General features: G+C 45.0%; 1 pseudogene; it reads left to right on the top strand.

The window, feature by feature from the left end:
- Positions 1 to 20,333, top strand: part of LOC103596958 — a 119,773-nt pseudogene that overhangs the window by 825 nt on the left and 98,615 nt on the right.

The following is a 20,333-nucleotide window of genomic DNA, read 5'->3' as shown; positions in this document are numbered from 1 at the left end:
CCGCCCACTCGCGGCCCGGCTGGCCAATCGCCGGCGCAGGGGCGGGGCCCAGGGCCCGGAGGGGCGGGCGCGGGGATGGCACAAAGGAGCTGCCCAGGCTAGAGGGGCTGGCTGGAGAGCGGGGGCGTCGAGAAAGGCGCAGGGAAGGGCCGGAGCGAGCTGGCAGCGCCACGAGGCCCCCACTCAGCTCCCCGCTGGGCGCGAACCGCCCTTTCCGTAGTGGGGTGATCTGCACCTGAGTCGCCCGGGGACCCGGGGACCCGCCGCCCTGATCCAGTTCCTCTCGTCCTCCCTCTGCTGCAGGTCCACCTCCCCTAGGCCTCCGCGGGGTGGGAGAAGGTCACTCCAGGACGCCTGGGAGTCGGGGACTCTGCCCAGCTCCGCCCCGCCTCTCTGCTCCTGCACCTGCCGCCCCCTCGTACTCCCCGCCGCTGCGGTTGCAGTTCCGGCCCTTCCTTCTCCTTCCAGGCCAGCCCAGCCGGCAGCCCCGGTTCCTGCCTGCCCGGCTGCGCTCCTTGTGGGCGGCCTGAACCACCTCGAGCAGGACAATTGCCAAACCCACCCAGGGCGGTAGCCTGGAGCCAGGACTCGGGAGGGGTAGCCCCCAGTGAGTAGTCCCATCGAAACCAGTTGCGGCTCACGCCAGTCTGCACCCTGGACGACAATGTCTACACGTGACCCAGCCACAAGAGGACTCTCCTCGGCGGCTGGTCGGCGGCGGGTATTCCCACTGGCATGCTTTTATGCCCCCTTGGGCGTATCGACCACTTGGTTCTGCTGTAAAATTTCTGGAACCGAAGTACCTGTGGAAAGAGCCAGCTCACGGCAAGACATTGCAGGGCACTCCCGGGCATGGTGTACCCCTTCCCATCCTTTATCCTCTGTTGCTGAAAAGCCAAACTCTTGGTTTCTCCCCCCTCCGCTAAGCCCCTGAGAAGCTTCACACATCTCTCTCAGGGCAATGACACAGCAGAAAACGCCGGATCCTTCTGCAGTCACTGCAGAGAAGCCCCATCCCCAGGGGCAACATGGCCCGTCCTGGAAACGGGGACATCCCAGCCCCATGTCAAGGAATTACCCAGTACAGAGACGCTTGTCCGGACCACCCTTCTATCCCCAAGGTCAACCTTGCAGGCTTAAGGACAAGCTCGAACTGATATAGGATGAGCTCTTTCCCACTAATCCTTCTTAAGACCCACCTGCAGGACCTGGGCAAACCTGAAAATTCCTGAAATTCAGGGGAAGAGAAGCCACCTATTACCCAGCCCCAGAGGGGCTGCTGAAGGGCTCCGTCAAGGGCAACGGTGAGAACATCTTGTTGAGAAAGAAAGTCGCCCCTGCTTTGCCCCTGCAGTGTTTATGTTGGAAAAGCCCCAAGTTGGTGGTAGGAGAACTGCAGGAAGAAACTACACCTTCAGATATGATATTCCTTGTCCCCTGCAGGCAGAAGTTACCCAGCAGCACTGGTCACTGAGAAGGGCATATGTTTGTTGAGTGCCCACTAGTGTAAGAGGGAGGAAAGCCTGTGACCCGAATCAGTAAAACAAGGATGGGGGGGGAGCGTGGGGAGAGATGAGGTGTCTGAGGAAGCTATGGTGCCCCTCCTTGCGCTCACCCCCTTCCCATCCCCCACCCTTGACTCCCTTCTCCCTCTTTTCCAGGAGAAGCGTGTGATAAAACGAAGTGTTTGGGAAAAGGCACACAGTAATAGTTTTAATTAGGACCCCCCCCCATTTTTTCTTTAAAAAAGCTTAGCTCTCCAGATCTGTGGCAATGCCAAGTAGACTGATACCGTGTCTGGCAAAGACAGGCTTTCTCTCTCTTGTCTTTGTCCTACTGTCTTCCTCTGGGAGACATCTCTCCCTCTGAAATTTTAGTTTCCTAGCTTCGTTCATTTTCCCTCCCCTGCATGTCAAGTCTTCCTGGGTTCTGATAAAGTCTTAGGGGTCGTGCCTGCAGAGCCAATGCAGCATCTCACTCTAAACCAACCTCCCCCAGTCTTCCTAAAAACCTCCATGTTTCCATACATACAAACCTCGTACTGCTGCTGAGAACGTGATCTCAGCCCTCAGGGATCCATATCTCTCTCAGTGGCTCACCTCAAGCTCCACTTGTTCCCGTCATTCTAGACTATCTGGAATTGTTTAACTCGTCTAACCACCTCATCACATAGAGCAGCCCGGTGAAGAGCAAGACACCTGCATTCACCTTCCCAGCTTCAGTACATGCTAGCTGTGTGACCTCGGGCAAGTCATTTGTTCTCTCCAAGGTGTTCCCTCAGTCTTCAAATTGGAGTGATACACTGTTGCAAGGATTACATGGGAGATGTGGGAAAGTGTTAAGCACAGTGCCTGATGCATAGCAAGAACTGTTAAATAGCTAGGTTAATTATAATTTACTGTTTCCATTTGACCTTGTCTAACCTCTGGGCTGTTGCTAGGACTTTGCCACTTTCACACCCTGATATCCACCCCTGCCAGGTCTTTGACTTCCCATCAGCCCCTAGAAGGTCACCCTGGCTAATTCCCACCCTCCATGTCACCTTTCCCCTTGCTTTCCAGTGAGCTTCCTGCTCTAACTCCTCCAATTCAAGTAATGAGTAACTCAAGTACACAGCGTTCCTTTGGGATGTGCTGTGCTGTGCTGGGCTTTTGTTCCAAGGCCCCTTCTTAGAAGGGTGCTGTAGCAGCAGGTTGAAAGCGGGAAGTGTGTGGTTCTCCAGTGGGAGGGGTGCCTCTGGCTGGTGGAGTGTGTGGTTGGGCGTGAAGAGGTGTAGACCAAGGGGAACTAAGAAAGCTGTTCAGTACATGCCTGTGGAGGTTCAGTGTTTCTCTGCAGAAGGAGGAAGACATTTTTCAGCTCAATGTAAAGGCTCACAGCGAAGAGAACAATTTTTAATCCCTTTTTCTATGCAGGCTAGGGAAGAGGGATGGTTCTGGAGACCTCTGATTGATTCTGCCCAAGGTTAGTGCTGTGTGTGGGTGGATAGATGGGACGCAGAGAGCAGGAAAAGCAGCAGAGGGTAGAAGTGGGTTAGGGACCTCTGTCCAAGTGAGGATGACAGGTTATAACAGGCTGTTGAGATTGAAGCAAAATCTACCGTAGGGGCAGAGACAGGAGCCAGCAGGTGAAAGCAGGAGAGGGCAGTTCTGTTGGTGGCAAGATGACAGTCAAAACAACCCCCAGCAGTAAAATTCCTCTGTTCAAGATCAGGGAGGCTAAAATGGAAGTGGTTGTAGAAGAGGGGGTGCAAGTTGGCAGGCTGCATGAGGAAGAACTAGATCCGAAGCACAGAACTCCCTGCGCTATTGGCTCTCTGACCCCCTGGCCAAATGCAATGCAGTCTGCTCTGCAGAGGGCTCCGCAGGGGTGAGTTGCCAATCCCAGGTTCACACACGTGCTCGTGCACAGTGGGTTTCTGTTCGGTCAGCCCTAGAGTATTTTAAGTACAGAGTGAAGGGGATGAGGGTATGTGTCGCATGGTGACTCATCCTGGCAGCAGAAACTGTGTGCAGTGCAGAGGAAAATGGCTCAATGGCAGGCTCTGTTTGCCGTGGAAAGTGATGGGAATACACAGCTCTGCAATGGCAGGCAAAAGGGCGAAGAGAGAGTGAGCGCTGGGAAATGCTGCCAGACTGGTCACCATGGCAAGGACATGGGTGGACGCCTGGGCAACACCTAACACGGGGCTGGGCTGAGTGCCCTTGCCATCCATCACAGAAGCGCTCCCCACTGCTCCACAGGGCAGCATTCTGTGCTTCACAATGCACCCCTCATGTCCGATAGAGAAGCAAATCATGCTCCAGAATGGTTCTGGTTTCTAACAAGAGTTTAGCACTGCTTCAGTTTTGACCCTGAATGTGGACAATAGAAATAGCCCTTCACTGCTTTCATTTGAAGTCATTCTGCCACTCTCCTATGTCACTGGGTCTGGAATTGATCCCTTATCCTGTGTGAGGACACAGTATGGAAATAATGAAAAAGGACTTTTTCTAGCAAGGATTATCCCTGCCATCAGTGGGAGTGATAGGTTACCCACTCATCACCTAGGCTGTCAGACCCTGACTGGCAGACTTCCAGAAGTTGCTTTTTGCTATGCTGTTTCCTAACTGGTGAGTCCAGAAAGCATCCATGGTGCAGTGAGACATGCTGGGATGTCTCTCCATCCACCATTTCCTTTGCCAGATTATTAAGTGTGTGAATGGTGAAGGTGACCATAGCAGAGAGAAGAGGGCAAACAGAATGGTTTCTGTTTTGTGTGTTCTTGCAGGACCACAGAGGTGCATCATCTCTGCAAGAAGTTGGGACTTAATTGCGTGCTTGGTAAGTGGCAGGACTGAAGACTGGTGGGGAAGTGGTGCTGGACTATTGTTACAGCTTTCAGAACCAGTTTACCTGCTCCTATGTATATCCCCAGTGGGGGGTAAGTTGGTTGAATTTGGTTTTTTCTTGGAAAATTATCTGGCACCAACCAGTGCATCCTCTAAGCTTTAAAAAATAAAGTCCCTTTCCAGGACTTTTTATCTGCCTAAAAGGCAACAAGTGAACACATCCTTCAGAGATGCTAATCTCAATGACATCAATCCTGCTACAACATTCTCTGGCCAGAGGAGCCTGCTCTCATCAGCCCCAGGGACAGATGTTTATGAGATGAGGATCTGGGATATTTTATGACCCCTTTCTTGATGGACCACTTGAAGTCTTCTAGTGATGAAAGGGAGTGTATTTTATGGTCTGCTTAATCTTCAACTTCTTTCTGTAGCTTTAGTTGGGGACCTACAAGTAATGGGTAGTCATTGTGGATAAACTCATTATGTTAGTGTCACTTATTGTGAATAATGTCAGAGGTCCTCTAGTTCAACCTCCCATCTTCTAGGAGAATGTAGCTAGTCAGTAAGCCTCTAGTTGAATACCTCCAGGGGCCATGTATTCCCTACCTTGCAGCAACATTTCATTGTTGGGAAACTGAGCCAAAACCTAGCTCCTTGTAACTTCTGTCTAATTCTGGTTCTCGCCTTTGGTGGAACAAGATGCAAGTTTGGTGCATCTTCAATGTGGCAGCTCTACATGTGATGAAAACATCTCTCTTGTCTCTCTAATTTCTACTTTTCTAAGTAAAAAATTCCCTGTTTCTTCAGTCCTTGTATGAGATGATTTCTAATGCCCTCATTGTGCTTGCTGTCTTCCTCTGCATGAGTTCTCATTTGTTGATGTCCTTTCTTAAGCAGGTGCCCTGGTTTGAGGTAGTGCAGAGTCCAGTGGAGCTAATGTTTGTGTATGATTATCGTTTGTATCAGTTACTATTAGGCTTTTTTTGAGCCACAGTCTCTCTGAAGTCAAATGTGTGTTTTAGAAAATAGGACTGGTCCTGGCTTTGCGGTAATTAAAGAATGTAACTTTCTGACAGGCTAGAACCTTGATATTCTGGGAACCTCCAGAAAAGAGGAATTCATCCAACTCCTACAGGTAATCAGAAAGAGTCAAATCCTTGGCTCAGCTTCCTAAGACTTGAGAGGCTTTTAAAGGTCTAATCTGAGATTCTTTCGAAGAGTCACAGCAAAGTCAACTCAGAAAGAGTTTATATGATAAACCATTATTCTTGCTGTACTTTATGCAAATAATCCGGCCAGAAACTAAACTTATTTTGCAAATAAATTAGTCTTGTCATAAGTATCTTTGGTAAAAATGGGAAACTTGGAGAGAAAGAATTATGTTTCAGAAGGGAACTATCGTATACCCACTATTAGATTCTAGCCCTGTCTTTGAACCTGTTGGTAAAGCTTGTATCTTCCAGGCTACAATAGTTCCACATCAGGAGGGTGGTGGCAGAAGGATTCCCACCCATCTGCTCCCGAGAGGAACTGAGTTCTTATAAATCTCTAGGTCAGTCAATGAGAGATTTTTACACCTCCAAAATGTAGGCAGGAACTATGCCCATGGCCAGCAGGAAGCAGTTTCAGGAGAATGAGACCTCCAGCCCCTTTCTCCTTAAGAATAAGGAGGATAAAATCTCTCAGGGGGGAATGAGACAGAATAGGGCTAGGCCTGTGAACCAAGCTGACTCCACTTTCCCTGCAGAGGACACTTGGTTACTTTTCCGCTCCTCAGTCATTAGACCCCCAAGGTGCGTGATGACCCGATGGCCTGCCCTGATGAGATACAAGGAGAAAGATATTCACTGAGTTGCAAAACCCCTTCCCCAAGACTTGTTAAAATATAACTGTTAGCTTTATTTAAAACTTATCACTATCTACTCATTCTTTCTTTTCCTGTAATTGTAAAAATTAAGTTACAGGTTAACCTTAAGACCTCTTTGGGAGTTGCATGCAGAATGTTCCTGGAACTGACCCCTCTCGTGACAACCACCATAAAGATAGCAGAAATCATCCAGACAAGATGCCGTAGTCAATTGAGGAAATGCTTATCTTTAAAAACCCTTCCCCAAGTTCTCTCAGGGAGACACGTTTTCTATTGCTAACTCCCTTATGCAAAAGTCTCTCTCTCTCTTTTTTTTTTCTTTTTCTTTATTTTTCTTTTATAATAAGTCTATGCCTTTTTAGTAAAGTGTTGCTTGCCTTAAAAAAAGAAAATAGGGCTGGTTGATTAGTTCAGTTGGTTAGAGTACAGTGTTAAAATACAAAGGTCAAGGGTTCTGATCCCCTTACTGGCTAATTGCCAAAAAAAAAGGAAAAAAAAGAAGAAGAAAGAAAGAAAAACTCTTACCCTTACAACAAGCAAGAGACACTCCCTTCCTCAAATTCTAGCTCAAGTAAAATGGATACACATGAAGCAATCAGGGCAGGGGGGATACCAATCCCTGGACTCCAGGTCAAGGTGCTGCAAACATTGGCATTGCAGGGACTATCCTGGGAATGGTGCTGGGCTGGGGTCTGAAGATCTTTATTCTGGCGATGCTAGCCTTCACCCATTGAAGGCTCAGCTGTTCTCTGAATGCTGCTTTGTCCTTCTAGCCACCTCCTGATTTCCTTCACTTTCTCAGCTCCCTGTAAAGCCCAGCTTTATCCTACATGCAGGTCAGCTGGCTAAGGATTTTATGGTCCTGCCTTTCTCATGATCTTGCAGCTGCAGTTGCCATTGCTAAGTGGCAAAAATTACTTTGCTTTTAGTCTGCATTCTAGGCACAAGGAATAAGATTGGCACGGTTCACATTTTCCTACCAGGTCATAGGTTGCTGGGAAACCTAAGTCTTCACTGCTTTGGCCTATGTTTCTTTCTCTGTTGTGACCAAGATACAGAGGAGGGAGTCATGCAGAATTAAATGGCTGGCACAAGGCAGTCACACACTCAGGTAAGTAAGCAGGCAGACAGGTAGGCAAACAAGCATACAGAACAAAGAACCTTTTACACCCACAAAACATGCAGACTTTTCTTCTTTCTGAGATACTGTACTTTGCCACATCATTCTAGAAATATTGCATTTTAATGTGGTTGGTTTGTAGGGATCAAACAAAAGGGAAGAAATGAAAATAGGCAGTTTTGCATTTGTTTTACTTTGGGAAAGAGCTGGGAGGCAGGAAAATGCAAAGTAATTTGCATAAACTTGATTACAAATTAATTTCTACTCATCTCTGTAGGAGTAATGAGGAGGGTTTTATGCTCTCAAGTAGCAAATCCTTTAGGCAAACTGGCTGTTTGCAGTATCTGAATCCCAGCTAGCTAACAGCATATTTCCTGCACTAATAGATGGTAACATTCAGTCTTTTATATCTATCATACGCATGGCATTGCACCCAACGATCCCACTGGAAGGCGGACTCCCTTTACTGAAATGTTACTAAATGTGTCCTCTGTACCTGATGGCCTCCTGTCCAGTAATATAGTGTGACACTACTCACCAGCGTACTCAACTTCCTGGTTCTAAAAGTCATCTCTGTGCCTTTCCTTGCAGTGATACCGTCAAGGACACTGCCCATGTAAGTAAGCGGAGTGATGAAAAGACCAGTATCACTGAGCCCCTGGCTTCCTCAAGAGTTCTCGCTCCATGTAAACCTTCTGTCACCGTATTAGAAGCTGCACTGATGAATAATAACTGCACTTATCAGAGGCTTACTGTAAAGGAGACACTATGCCAAATATTTAATATAGATTACCTTATTTTTTTCTGTTTTCTGTTTAATATTACCTTTCTTACAACTTAATGAGGTAGATCCTATTATGATCATCTTCATTTTACAAATGAAGCAACTGAGTCTCATATAGATTAAGTGCCTAAGGCTAGCAAGAAGGAAGGCCACATTCAAAGCCTGGCTCCAGAGACCAGGCTCAGAACCACTAGGCATAACTGCCTCTTCAAAAGGAAAATGTATACACATAGAAAGTGCAAGCATAGCTCATGGCACGTCAAATGGGTGCTGCTGCCATGTAAAGGCTCTTTGTTTTTTATGTTACAACCTCTCCAAAATAATGTAAATCTTCTTTGGGTCCTCATTTAAAGAAGCCTTTCTTGGATTCATGCACTAACCACCAATCATTTATCAATTGCCTACTGTGAATATAGCACTGTCTTAGAAACTGAGGGGATAACAAAGGACATCTAAGACATGGGCTGGACCTTTTACTAGCAAACAATCTGGTTAGGGAGGCAAGATGCACAGGAATGAGTGAGCAACAGGGTCAGGTGATAAATGATTGTGTTCCACAAGCAAGAGGGACGAATGGTGTATCAGTCCATTTCTGTTGCTCATAGCAAAATACACAGAGCTGGGCAATTTGAAAGAAAATGAAATTTATTGCTTACAGTTTCAGAGGTTGATGTGGCGCTAGGGCAAAGGTTGGAATCCTGTCGACATTGCCAAACTGTAAAGCTCTGGGCTACTGCCCGGAATCCTGCTCATAGCACAAATTGTCTAGCTTTTAATCCTGCCCGTGGTGCCAATTGTCTAGCTACAGGACCACACTAGTTGTCAGGCTGTTTTACCTGCTGGTAATCCTGCACTGACTGGGCCGATTGTTCCTGCCCCAACTGGGGCAATTGTTGAGCTAGGGCTGGATCTGGAGCTCACTGACCCCTCAAGTCCATTTGCAGACTGGGTCACAACCCTTCATATGCCATGCTGGGTCACCAGACCCCTTCACGCAGGTCTGTGAGCTAGGTAACAGGCCAAAAGGTCCTTGGAGCCATAGGTTGTAAAGCATGGCCGCGCAGGGTGGATGCCCGAGGCCGGCGCCCGCCTGCTCGCTTCACTAAAACTCCTCTCTTCCTCTCTCTCTCTCTCTCTCTCTCTCCCTCCAGAATAGCAACAAAACTAAGGATGCATTGGCGCACATGCACACTAACTACACACACACACACACACACACACAAAATTCGCTTACATTGGATGTGCTAAGCCACACCCAATGGGACTGAGGTGAGGGCCCTGACCAAACTATTCTATATTCCCAACAGTTGGGAAGTCCAAAGTCCAGGGAACACATCTGGTGAGGGTCTCGGTAGTGGTGACAATGACCCCGGGGTCTCACATGGCAGAAAATGGGAGTGGAGAGAGACTAACCTCTTATGTGCTCTTCTTTTAAAGCTCTTGGGACCATGCCCATGACCACCATTATTAAGCCATCCACCATGGCAGGGACTTACAACCTAATCACCTCTTCAACGCCCCACCTTTCAATTACCATAATAGGGTTTCCCACCCTCAACAGTTGCAGTAGTAATTAAGCTTCTAATAAACGAACTTTTGGGACACAATTCTTTCAATACACAGCAATGGGAATTTAGAGAAGAGAGATACCCCTTTGTGCAGGAGGTGGACCCTGCGTATGAATATGGTAGTACCACATGGAGCAGAGGAGAAGGAACATCCATTTCCTCCTCCATGGAATACAGATGAAGCTTACAGTCTGCTGGCCACTTTGCTAGTCACTGGAGAGTCAAGACAGTCAAACAGCTTATTCTCTCATGTGGAAACAGCCTGATAATTGCCAGACATGCTGGGTGAGCACCCAAGAGAGGGACTTACCCCCTCCTGAGAGGTGGGAAGTTTTCCTGAAGGTGGTGACCTTTGGACAAGGACGAGATAGCCTGTGTGAGGAAGTGAGGGAAAGGACATGGCAGGTGCACATCACAGAAACATGGGCTGTGTTTCATTGAGGTAGGTTGAAAGGACACCTTTGATTGGGAAAAAGATTTGTTTCTTTCTTTCTTTCTTTTTTCTTTTTTTTTGGCCTCTGGCAGGTACCAGGACCAAACCTTTGACCTTGGTGTTACAAGGCTGCACTCTAAACAAACAGAGCTAACTGGCCAGCCCCAAAAGGGCTCTTTTAATAGAGAAAAGATAAGACTTAGAGGTGCAGGTCTAGACTGTCCCTTCTAAAGGAAGAACTTGGGGGAAGAAGATGGGTTCATCAGGGAACTATGACTTCACTCCCGACAATGCCACATTCATAGGAAGTAGAAAGGAAAGGATAGTCTGTTCCTCCGGCATAGGAAATCAGGTCTGCCCCTCATTGCTTCTCTACCACTGCGCTCGCCTGGCTGAGCTGGGTGACACTCGGGCTCTACGCCACTGTGGCCAACAGGAAAAGTCAAACTCAACTGTAAAGCACCATTGCCTTAAAAGAGAGCATCTTTCCTCCTTGTACCTCTCCCATGCCTTCTGCAAAATGTTTGCTTAAGGAAATTTGGACATGCTCAGAAAATGGCCTTTCACCTGCAGGACAAGGTTTTAAATGCAATCAGAATCAGATTGGAGAAAAGCAGGCAGCATTCTCAGGATATCTGACACATTCCATTTGCTTAGCTTTTATATGAATCTGGATGTGAAAGAGAAATGCTGTACTTGGAGGTGGTTATTCTCACCATCACAGGGCTGAGGGAGGACGTGTCCCTTCCTCTGCCAAGGGTGGACGAAAAGACATTTGACCCTCCCTCCAATTTGAAACTTAGCACTCCCCACACTCCCGCCCCCACAACCTTTTTATATATACTGTTTTGGTTCTGTGACCCTCCAACACTGTAGTTTAATTGTGAGTTGATTAAATCTCTTTTGGAGTTTACTTGGGAACCTAACCTTCATGTGTATTGTTGACCTATAGAAAAATGAGTTGCCAGTTCCAAACAAGTAATAGATAAACTTTTATTATTCTTTAATTTCCTTTTTTAATTTTATTTTATCAATATACAATGTAGTTGATTTTCATGTCCCTTTACCGAATCCTCCCCCCCACCTTCCCCCTTCCCACCCATCAACATCATATCTATTTGCTTGTCTTAACAAGTTTAAGGAATTGTGATGGTTGTGTCGTCTTTCCCGCCTCCCCCTCCATTTGTTTGTGTATTTATTTATTTATTTTTAGCTCCCACAAATAAGTGAGAACATGTGGTATATTTCTTTCTGTGCCTGACTATAATAGATAAACTTTTAAAACACAACCTGTTGTTAAAATGAAAACTCTTTATGCTAATAATAATTTCTCTTGATTAGCAGATTGCCCCAGGGTTGGGTGAAGCTGAATGTGCCTTATTTCAGAAACCAAGGTGGTTTCAGAGCCCAAGGTGGTACCTTGGATGCCAGTCGTCACAGCCAGGCTGGAGGAAAGGGCTAAGAAGAGGAAGGGACATGGTGTAAGTGCCACCTGCCCTTTACAGAAACATGAGTCCTAGAAACTGTCACAGGACCCTTCTTCTCCCATCTCATTGGTCAGAACTTGGCTTTAGGGCAACACTTAGCTCTAAGGGAAGCTGGGAAATATAGTCTTTACTCTGGGCACCATGTACTCAGCTAAAAGTTAGAGGTTCCCTGATATTCGCCAGCTACCAAAATAAAAAATAAAAAAATAAAGAAAAGAAAAACGAAAAAAAAAAAAAAAAGAATACAAAAAGCAAGAAAACAAAAACCAAAAAAGACAAAAAAAAAAAAAAATGAGAGGTTCTGTTGCTGCCCCTGCCACAACAATGCAGGGAAATGCGACCCACATTGATTTGTTCTTTAATCTTGGTATTATCCAGGCCTTGTCAATGACCAATCCTGGGAGGGGGACCATTATCTAACATTTTATTTTCCAATGAGATCAAATCCTTTTCTCTCTTGGTAAGAAAGACAAGCCGCTCTAAGAGTAAACCATTAGAACAGTCCAGGCCACTGGTGTCAGGGGAGATGGCTCTGGAAGTGGCGGGGGAGTAGAGTTGGAAAAGATCGTGAAGAGTGTACAGGAAATGGGAGCATACAGTGCATGGCACCATCTGTGACCTTGGCCGGCTGGCGAGAGCTGGCTCTGCTGATGTTCTGCCCACCACCTCCTCTACCTCCCGTCTCAACAGTGGTTCCAATCTCCACCAGCCTCTTTGGGGCTTGTGGCATTTAGACAGCTGTTGCCCATCCTTAGTATGCATTGTGGTGGCACAGGTGTGTGATTTACCCATGTGCCAGCTGAAGGGCCAGGATTAGCATGTTAACTGGCAGTGGGTTTTAAGGTTGTGAATTCATAGCCACTTTTAGCAAATCAATATTTCCTCAATTTCTCAGCCTTCCAGAAGGATGGAATGTTAGAGTGATCTTTGGAAGTCTATATTAGAGTTGACCAACATTGGGCTGTACATTATCAAGGACACTGGGTAACTTCTGTCAGTTCCTCAGTCTCTCCAGACTCCCTGTGGCCACAAAGCCTCTGCACATGCTATTCCCTCTGTGTCTGGAATGTTCATCTCTCCCCTACTGAGTCTTTAGACTTTCCTGCCTTAGTCACAGGTTTTCTTGTCACCGCATAACTCTTCTTTGTGCCATTTGTCACAGATGTAATTCTACATTCATTTGTGTAGTTACTGCGTAGACTTTAATTTCATAGGAATAGGCTTTCGCCACCTTGGTGTCCCTGTGCTGACACAGTGACAGGCACACAGTGTGCACTCAGTACATTTAGATGAATGAGTCAAGTGGCTCCCTCTGCACACTTGTCTCCAACCCTAATGCAATTGCAGTTTCTCAATATGTTGACTGTGAACCATCTACATCAGATTGACCTGGTCACCTCCTTTAAAATGCAGTTCTTGGGCTTTATCCCTGTACTACTGAATCAGATTATCTGGGGAGAGCCCAGGAATCTGCATGCAAACAAGTTTCCCAGGTAATTGTTAAGCACCATAATATTTGAGAAGCCCCACTGTAGGGTATGTGAGGGGTGTGAGAATGAAATACAGAAAGGGTACTATTAAAAGCCCCATGCTGAGCACAGAAATGAGTGTCCAGGATAAGACTGCTGCATTCAAGAGCTACCTTGGTATGCTTAAATTTAGCGAGAAGAAACTTAAAAAACAACTTGCTGTTTGGGATTTGAAAATGCCAGGGAAAATTTGAAGATAGCTGTTAATCGAGCATAGGGAGTCAAGGTTATGTGGGAATAAAACAATGTGTGTTTATGGTAGCACTTGTGCAGGGGAGATTTTAAAGAAATTAACAAGGAGTTGATAGTTACCTGTAACTTGCTGTCTCTCGTCCCCCCACCAGTTCCCTACCCACAGGTAGCGTGGAGACACAATGTTCTGAATCAAGAACTGAGTCCTTGGAAACCTGCGTATGATTCCAAGCGTCCTAACTTAATCAGGCATATGGTCACCTATTGAAGATATCCAAACCCATGAGCTGGCAAATTTTAATCCTTGTTTTCTTGAAAAGAAAAAATAAAGGAGTGTACTGTGTCCTGTACTTGAAAATGCACATAGTCAGCCACACTTAGTGAGGTCCAAACATGCAATCTAACAACAAAGGGTGTGAAAGCCCTTTAAAGCAAGAGGTATATTGAATGTTTTCATCTTTTTTTTTTCTGCCCACCCCAGATGCTATTTTTACTTCACTCTAATGGTCTCTTCTTCCTCTCCTAAGATTCTTTCCCTCTTTCTTCCTCCTTGAGGGCAGGTGTCTATCTTTTTTTTTTTTCTATATTTTTTAAGGATTATAGATTCTTTACCTTCCAAGGATCTTTTTCCCTTTCTTCCATTGCCCCAGGACCCACCTCTTCTTTTTAATATTTTCCCAAGATCTTAGATAATCACTGTTATTTCTCTTTTAAAAATAAAGCATCATATTATATCTCACCGGATACCCAACTCTTATATATTAATGGCTCCACTAAAAAACTGAGTGCATAAACTGATGTATGAGTTGGGATTGCAAATAAAGATTAAAAGTTCAAACCTTGAAAAATAAAAAAAAATTACTGTCATAAAAGGAACCCATCTAGGAAGAAGTGGCTGCACCTAAATTGTGAGAGCACCTTAAGGACAGGGACAAAGTCTAACTTACCTCTGAATTCTCCACAGTTCCCAGCACAGTGCCTGAAACAGGATATTCAAGAAATATTTATTGAATAAATGATTGAAGGAAGGAAGGATCTCCAGTTTTAATCAGAGACCTGGTCGTTTAATGTAAGGCTGATGTTCTAAGTCAACTCCTTCTGAACCCAAAAAGTTTATTGCAGTCCAGCAGCAATGCACCAGATGGTTCAGAAACTGGGCTGTGGGCAAGAGATATAAATGTTCCCCTCCTTGCAGTCCATGATTGTCTTAACCCTTCCCTTGAGATCTTACACTTGAAGGTCCCCAACCCTTCAGGGATCTTTCCAGGTTATGGATATGAAAAAGAAATACTTTCCTGACAAAATGTAGGGTATTTCAGTTAAAAGTCCCCCTATAGAGTTAGCCAAGTATATGTCACTGTGGTACTCTGGAAAGCACATGGGTTTTAGACTCAGTTATCTGATGCTGTGAAAGGTGCTTAACTATACAAGACTCAACGTTCTCCTCTTGGAAATGAAGATAATGACACCTATTTTACTATCCTTGTAGGAACTTGAGATAATTAACGTAAAGGCCTTAGGACTTAATAGAAATTGAATAAATGATAGCCTATCACATTTGAATTTAAGCTCCATGGGTTTGCTATTTTTGTCTGCTTTGTCCGTGCTGGCTCCCCATGACTTACAAAGAATAAGCATTTACAGTATTTGTTAAATAAATTATATATTTGTTTACTTACCGAGTCACAGACTGGAAATGTGTGCTTGTATTTTGAATATACTAAAATAGCATGATGTTTAGCGTTTCTAGCAGCATCTGGCTTTCAGACTTTGTGTCGTATGCCAGCAACAGCTGTGTGCTTTCATGTATCATGTGGGACAGTGGGTTGATGCTGTGTATCAGTGTATCTCAAAGTGGGCCCCAGACCTGCAGCATCAGCAGCACCTGGGGACTTAGAAATGTAGTCTGAGGCCCCAGTTTAGACCTACTGAATCACAAAGCCCAGGAATGGGGGCCAGTAATCTTGTCTGAACAAGTCCTGAGCTGGCTGTTTAGCTCAGGTGGTTAGAGCATGGTGCTGATAACACCAGGGTCCAGGTTTGATCTGTGTATCAGCCAGCCACCAGACAAACAAACAAACAAGAAACAAGCCCTTCAGTTGATTCTGATGTGTGCCAAACTTTGAGAACCAGGACTACAGGTATATATAAAACTCTCCTGTGCTGTAATTAGAAATGATTTGAGCGCTCGGTGTCCGAGAATAGATGACTTGCACCTAGAAAACATGATCTATTGGGAATTTTAGAATATAATGTTTACATAATTAATATTCTCCAGGTAGACAATTTTCAGGAACCTAAACTGAGTGACCGATTGTGAGTTCAAATGTTTCTTCAGCTTACTTACGGGCCTCCCACATGACATGTGGATGTGTGCGAGAAGTACTACCTCCACTGCTGTCTTTACCGGGGTGCCCCTTACATTCAGCTACGGCAGAGTGTACTGGAGTGGTCATTGACCCAAGTAAAGCTCCATCTATAGGCCAGCCCTCAATTCTTGTGTTAGTTAAGATGTAACCCAAGGCACTGAAAAAGAAACCCCAAAATGCAGTGGCTCAAAGAAAATAGCAGTTCTTCTTTTCTTCCATAACAGCCCACAGGTGAATGGTCCAGGCAGGAATGTGGCTCTGTTGAGTGAAGTTATTGAGAGAGCCTTGTTCTTCCATCTTGCTACTCTCACATCCCCGGTGGCTGTGTCCTCCTTTCCATGAGTGAGGGTGAGTGATAGTATATTTGCATTCCATTTAGTGCAAGGAGAAAATCCACGAGAAGTGGCTTTGTCTTTAAGAAGATGATGCCAGATTTATATATCTCACTTCCATTTGTACCCATTACTTACATGGTCAGACCCAGCTGCGAGGCAGGCTGGGAACTATGGTGTGCAAAAGGTAGACATGTGCCCACAGAAAGCAAAGAAAAGGGGAAGAATGAACACTTGAAGACAGTCACAGCCTCTGCCAGAGTGCTGAACAGCTTGGCAGTTCCTTTTCTCATGGAGCCCAACTGTACCACAAAGCCTTGTACTTGAATTCTGATGAGATCCTATACATTCCTGTTGAATGAAAACCCCTGTCTCAGTCCATTTCTGTTGCTTATATCAAAACACCTGAAACCAAGTCTTTGTAAGAAAATGAAATTAATTGCTTACAGTTTGGGAGGCTGGGAAGTCCAAAGTCCAGGGAACACATCTGCTAAGGGTCTTCTTTGGTGGTAGCTTTAAAGCATTACAGGAGCCTCACATGGCAGAAAACAGCAGGGTAGAGAAATACTCTTATGTGCTCTCCTTTTAAAACCTTCAGAACCACGCTCCTGACCACCATTATGAATCCATTCACTACGGCATGGTCCTACAATCTAATCACATCTTCAAGACCTCACTTTTCAATTACCGTAATAGGATTTCCCACCCTCAACAGTTACAGTGGGGATTAAGCTTCAGTGAGGTTGGGGGCCATCTAATCACCCCATTTTCTTGAAGTACCTTGAGTGGGAACCTGTTCTTTGTAAGCAAATGCTCCAGATTAGAACAGTGTACCTCCAATCCCTCATACTTTAGTGAAGGTTGAAATAAATGTAATTGTGACAGCAAGTGGTGGGCTCAGAGAAAGCATACACACAGCACTAAATGAGAAAGACTGTGAAGTCTTGACTACAAGGATGGCCATGAGATGAAATGGGATGGGATGGGATAAGATGGCACTGGATGGAATGAAATGGGAAGAGACGGCATGGATGGCAGGGGATGGATGGGATGTGATGAGATGGAATGGGATGGGATGGGATGAGATAGGATGGGATGAGATAGGATGGCATGGGATTGGGTGGGATGGAATGGGATAGCATGGGATGAGATGAGATGGCATGGATGGGATGGGATGGGATGGGATGGGATGAGATGGCATGGATGGGATGGGATGGGATGGGATGGGATGGGATGGGATGGGATGAGATGGGATGAGATGGGATGAGATGGCATGGATGGGATGGGATGGATGGGATGGGATGGGATGGCATGGAATGGGATGGCATGGGATAGGATGAGAGCTTCTCCCCACATGACAGTTCTGAACTGTCTTGAACAATCTCTGTTGCCTCCATGGACAGCCCTGATCCCATGCAAAATCATGAAATGTATTAAGTTGTCTTTGGGAGCTTTCATTCTCTCTCTGCATTTTCAGCCAGTGGGATCCCTGCCATCAGAACTCCCATGTCCTGAGTCAATTCCCTCAAAATTCTGTATTCTGTCATGTGCATATGCACTCCTTGGTGTTCATTGTCATTTAATGTGAATTTCTAGTAATGGGGGAATTTTAGGCCCATTTGGTATATTAGGAACTTTTGGTGCCCTACAAATAACACCCAAGCAGGGGTTTTCCATCCTTGTGGCAGCAACAGCTCTCTGTCCTCATTCCAGGATAATAGTCTGTTGAGAGAAACAACATCCTTTTTCTTCCTTTGGGTTCCGTCTATCACTCAGAATGTTTAGGGTTGGCTACTGTCTCAGGTGATTACAGTACAGCCTTGTAACCCCAAGATCAAGGGTTCAGACCCCCGTACTGGCCAGCCATCAAAAAGCAAAATAAAATAGAATGGTTGATGGGGCCACTGTATACGAACACAGAAATGGGTTTCCATTTCCTGGAAGAAATAGGCAGAACTCTTGGATCTCTTCTCTCTCCATCCTTGTTTACCTCTTCTCCTCCTTTTAAGTTGACTGTTTTGACCCTGCTGTTCAAATGCCTGGATCAAACGAAGCGCCAGGACTGCAAATGATACGTTCAGTGAGGGGTTATAACAAACTAAGGGGAATCAGAAGAAACCCTTGATGAGATTTTGCACATTCAAAGTTGAAAATAAAGTCAATGCTTAATGTTAGCAGGTCAACACCTGTTTTGGTCTCATCTATCCTGGGATTCTTGGCTCTGTCTCTGGCTAGTTTACTTTTTCATGAGCTATGTCTTGGTATCCCATAATTTTCAGTTAAATAATAGGACCATTACAATCCTGTATCATTCTGCTTACGGTAGGCCTTATAGAAGGAAGGGAAAAAGAGAGGGATAGGGAGAGGGCACATCACCACGTGAACAGCCACTATGAGCCAGGCACTACTAGACGCTTTTAATCCTCAAATCAACTGGAGAGGAATTCATGTTTCAACTTATGAGAAAATTGAGATTAAGTAATTTGCACAGGTCACTGATAACTAAAGTGGCTGAGTCAGAATCTGATCAAGGTTTGTCTGTTCAACGCCTGTGCTCACAAATTGGCTTCCACACATTTATGTAAAGAGTCTTCCATAAATATTATTAATAGTTATACCTTGTCAAAAAGGAGAGGCTTATGGCCCACTTTGATCATAGGCTTTATCAGTGAACAGAGGGTAGCGGGGGAAGGAGGGCCACTGTGGATGAATTCTGTAATTTGTCAGGAGGGGCCTATGTCCTGCCACAACCTCACTGTTTGACTCTGGAAGAATCCACTGTCTTCCCTGTGACTTATTTAGGCAAAGATCCCAGTGTTTGAAGGGCTTAGTAAAAATCTAGGTGAAAGACCATACAAAACATCCTAGCAGGTGAGAATGTATATGTTATATATATATGTATATATGCATAGATACATACATGAGGATACTTCAAAAAGCTCATGGAAAGATTTGTATTATCTTTTGATTCTATTTTTCCATGAACTTTTCGAAGTACTCGTGCGTGTGTGCGTGCGTGCGTGTGTGTGTGTGTGTGTGTGTGTGTGTGTGTATGAATATAGGTGATAGATCAATTATAAACCTATGCGTGCGTGCGTGTGTGCGTGTGCGCGTGTGTGTGTGTGTGTGTGTGTGTGTGTGTATGAATATAGGTGATAGATCAATTATAAACCCTCCATAAAAGTATTCTATACAGAGCTATTCATTTTAGTTTCGGCTACTGCTCTAGACTTAAGTTTCTTAAAGGTAGACCTTAGACTTTATCAAGGAACCCTAAAATGTTATAACTGAAAGGGATTTTAGAGATCATCTAGTCTAACTTCATTTTATGGCTGAAGATAATTATCTTTTTCTGTTTTCTTACATGGCCTACCACTGTGCCTTGAATACAGTAGGGGCTTAATAAAGAACAATTGAAAAAATGGTTTCAATTTTCTATGCTTTATAGTTTGATCTCTTCCCTCTGTGAACAAGGATATAGGGAACCATCTGAACCTCTGAACATAACCGTGATGTGTCTTAGGCAATCATTAGCTGCTCCTGTTTCTATGAGCTTTTTCCTCCTGAAATTACTTTTGCTACAGTTTAGGTTTAGCTTAGGGTATGTACTCAGTGTATTAAAGGATTTTGTAGAAAACATTTCTGGGTCCTCTCTTATTGTATTAGACCCACAATAATGACAAAAAACAGCACTTTTTTTTCCCACCGTTGGCCAGTACGGAGATCTGAACCCTTGACAAAAACAGCACTTGGGTAATGCTATGAAAACTGTGTCACTCACTCTACTTTATTTCTTCAGTATGATCTTCTGCACAAGACTGGGAACTGTAATGACAAGTGTACCTCTGCCCCAGCTCCAGGGCTGGCTTTGTGGGTGTGCAAACTGTGTAGTTGCTTAGCGGGACCCCATGCTTGGTTTCATACTTGGCTTCACCCTCTTGAAATTCTGGACCCTGCAGATTATGGAGCAGGCCCTGCCTGGCTCCCTGTGTGTGCTTGAGCATTTTCTCTCTCTCTACATCCTTGTACATCCTCCAGTCCCCCTTCCCAAAGGCAGGGATATCACATACCCCCATCTTGCTGGGGTCTGAAACATCTGCCAGGCCTTTTTTTTTTTTTTTTTTTTTTTTTTTTTCAATCCTGTGGGGCAGGTGAATTATTATCCCCATTTTATTTTATTTTTTTTTTCGTTAAATTTTTATTTTGTCAATATACACTGTATATGATTATTATGGCCCATCACCGACACCTCCCTCCCTCCTCCCTCTCTCCCCTCCCCCCCAAGAATGTCCTTTCCGTTTGCTTGTTGTAACAACTTCAT

This window comes from Galeopterus variegatus, unplaced genomic scaffold (assembly GCF_000696425.1).
Source record: "Galeopterus variegatus unplaced genomic scaffold, G_variegatus-3.0.2 Scaffold2151, whole genome shotgun sequence".
NCBI lineage: Eukaryota > Metazoa > Chordata > Mammalia > Dermoptera > Cynocephalidae > Galeopterus > Galeopterus variegatus.
This window is presented reverse-complemented; position numbering and strand designations above follow the sequence as displayed.